Consider the following 3,911-nt stretch of genomic DNA (forward strand, 5'->3'; position numbering starts at 1 on the left):
ATCTGAAAAAAGATAAAATACCTATAAAATTTGAAAAAAAAAGGTTATTTTTATATTATGTATTAAGGCATTGAAACCTTATTTTTTATTAGAAATATGTGTTTAGTTGCCGAGACGAAAGCCGAGACAACTTTATTAAAACACTCTGTATAACTAGAGTGGAGGACAAATCGTAGTTATAATTTAAATTTAGTCCACATATTTTTTTGTTTTTGTTTTTATTTTTTTATTTTTCATGTTATTATAAATATTTTTAAAATGCTTTTCCAACATTAATATCGAGACTAATTTCTTATGGTGCATTTACAATTGATATCTGTCAATCTTGACATTATTTTGACAAATTTCTTTATACAAATTTCTGAATTTAGCAAAATTTTTGATTCAATATTATTGCTGAAAAATTTTGAAGACAACACAAGTTTTATAGTTTAAAACACTTGTTGTCTTAATAACTATTTTAGCAGAATACCACCTAAGTACTGAAATTATAAAAAATATACAAACAAAAAATAATGGTAAATAATCAATAAATCATAAAAAAACATACAAAACATTAAATTATAAAAAAAATAAAATGAGTGGCTAAAAATGATTTCAAATACATCCGAGTATAATGTAAAATGTGGTAAAACTTATGTTATCACAAAAAATATTTAATACTTTTTACACAAAAAAAACTTATTGTAAAAAAAGGAGACGGCTATACATAAATTAAAAAAAAAACATCTTGTACATAAACTGGTTTTCTGTTTTTGCTTCTTAAATAAATATATCGTATATTTTTATCTCTTGACTTGTTAAAATTAGGTAACTATTTAGGAATACAAAACACTGTAAAAAAACAATTACGCAAATCAATAAAATATTTAAAAAAAACATGTGGTTGAAAATTACGTCATTAAATTAAATGTGATAGAATTTGTATTTTTACAAAACATACTTTTTATAAAAAAGATTACCTAAACAAAAAAATGAAAGAACAAAACGACCAGTTCGAAAAATATTTCTGATGAGCTCGGAACGCAAATTTAAGAATTTATTAAAAAAACTACAGGTTAAAAAATAATTTTATTTAATTAAAAGTCATTTTTAGATTATAAGCCTTTAATTAAAAAAATTTGAAAGAGTAGATTGCCATAATTTTTTTTTACTAAACTCGAAAACTAAAAACTAAAAGGAATGTTATTTTTAATAATTGTTAATTGTTACGTTACATTAATTATTTTTTTCGTAAAGTAGAAAAAAAACGCTTAGTTCCATACTTTTTATTCATCGCAAAAACAATTTCAAAGTTAAAATTTTGTAGCTAAAAATATACAAGGTAAATATGAAGCACTTCAGTAATTTTTTGCTTTGATAATCCCATTAATTTAGCCAATTGTTACATTTGTAAAAATAATAGGGTAAATTCGGGAGAGAATGACCAGGGGGGGAAATAGATTTTGGCATTTAGAAGTCTTCGAAGACAAGATGTTACTTTTAATAACACGCGTTGAGGAATCTTCAGGTGTTCATTACAAACTAAACCAAGGCTTCTTTTATTACCCATTTATACAAAATTAATTGAAATAAACACGCAGTATTGAACATATGGTCACTTGAAAGTAAGAAAATTTTTACGGTAATTAAAATAACAGTTTCTCGTTTATTTAAATAAATTACTAGAACCGTTAAAGGTCACTCGAATCGGTGTAATAATTGTGGTCACCAAAAATTAAAATTTTATGACTTCTAAGATATTTAAGGTGTTGTCTCTTAACAATGCACCTTTTCTTTCTTTTACATTTTTAAAATACCATTTAGTCATTAATTATTATTAATTGTGAGATTTCTCGGAAAAGACCACCATCTTGAAGATAGCAACTTTAAAAAAAAAAATTAATATTTCCGTCCGTAGTTTTTTTTAATTCGAGTTACTTGAGGGCTGGATCATAACTCATCCCATAATTATAAAATGAGGTGGTAGTATCTGTTTCATAAATCTTCAAAATGATAATATAGTGTAATTTCGAGGCAGTGAGATATCAAGAGAATTAATTGCACTCGACCATTGCAACGTGTTATTATCATAAAATAAGAGCTAAATAAAGAGACTCGAGACGAATTAAATCGACACTAACATATCAATTAACCAATAGCGAGTCGAATTGAAGTTGAAAGTGTATCATCACTTCCATTCCTATAAAACCGGCCTATTCGTCGTCCATTAATTCCGCATTCGCATCTAGTGTCATATGAGGTCACGTGGCTTTAACAACCAATAACAATTAGCCACAGATTCGCTACATTAACAACCCGTAACCAAAACGAAACGCGTTTTTTCGCAAGTCATCCGCATGGGAGTTGGACACTTGTCTTTGTTTTTTTCCATGTGGGAGAGGAAGATGGAAGAGTGGATGCGGGGTAAAAAGCCATAAAAATTTGTCACGTCAAGGGTGGTTTGGGGATGCTGCGGATGTGACGTAACAATTACAATCCCTAACGCTGTGACGATGTGCTTCCGGGTAAGTCGCGACGAGTCCGGGCTTCCGGATTGATAATTTTTTGTAAATGAGATGATGGGATCCAATGCATGGGAAAGGGGGATTAATGATTCTCTAGTCTAGCTTTATTTAGGAAATGTTGTGATCATCTACTCCACTTTATAGGAAAAGAAAAATAAAATTTAAATTTGAGAAAATTGGCAGGTAGCAGTTTTTTTGTTCTCAGAAATTTGGGTATAAAACAAATTTTTGTTAATTTGTACTAAACACTACTTTACAGTAATTTTTTGCGTTATCAATATTTATATAAAAAATAGGGTAAATCCGGAACAGATTGACCAGTGGGTGAAATAGATTTTGGCACTTAGAAGCCTTCTAAGACAACATCTCTCATAGGAGATGCTACTTTTAATAATGTTTCGAGTTACAACTTTAAGAGACCGTTTGAAAATAATATGAAAGAGAGAAATACTTAAAATTTGAAAAAATTGGTAACAGTTTTTTTGTTTCTAAAAATTTCGTAAAAAAATATTTTAATTAAGCGCTATTTCACAGCAAGTGTGTGCTTTAATTTAATTGATTTAATCATTTTTATTACATACTTTTTTTAAAAAAATAGGGTAAATCAGAGAGAGATGGACCAGCGAGAGATGGATTTTGGCACTTAGACCTTCTAGGGCCACGTCTCTCATAAAAAATGTTAATTTTAAAAATGATTCAAGTTACAAGCTTCAAAAGGCCGCTTGAAAACGTTATAAAAAAATAAAAAAGAATTAAATTTGGGAAAATTGGCAGGTAGCAGTTTTTTTGTTCTCAGAAATTAAAAAAAAATTGTACACGGCACTACTTTACAGTAATTTTTTGCGTTATTAATATGATTTTTTTCACCATTTTCTTATATTTGTATAAAAAATAGGGTAAATTCGGGAGAGATTGACCAGTGGGTGAAATAGATTTTGGCACTTAGAAGCCTTCTAAGACAACATCTCTCATAGGAGATGTTAGTTTTAATAATGTTTCAAGTTACAACTTTAAGAAACTGTTTGAAAAAAATATGGAAGAGAAGAAAACTTAAAATTTGAAAAAAATTGATAACAGTTTTTTTTTGTTTTTAGAAATTTTCTAAAAAAATGTTAGCTGTATTGAAAGTGATATTGTCTATTTTTACGAAGCACTATTTCACAGCAAGTATGTGCTTTAATTTAATTTATTTAACAATTTTTATTATATACATTTATTAAAAAATAGGGTAAATCAGAAAGAGATGGACCAGCGAGAGAGATGGATTTTTAGAAGCTTTCTAGGACCACGTCTTTCATAAAAGATGCTAATTCTAAGAGTGTTTCAAGTTACAAGCTTCAAAAGACCTCTTGAAAGCGTTATAAACAAAATAAAAAAAATTAAATTTGAAAAAATTAGCAGATA

This window comes from Tribolium madens, unplaced genomic scaffold (assembly GCF_015345945.1).
Source record: "Tribolium madens isolate multiple individuals breed KSU strain unplaced genomic scaffold, Tmad_KSU_1.1 Scaffold_71;HRSCAF=194;Tcas5.2_LG6, whole genome shotgun sequence".
NCBI classification, from domain to species: Eukaryota; Metazoa; Arthropoda; class Insecta; order Coleoptera; family Tenebrionidae; genus Tribolium; species Tribolium madens.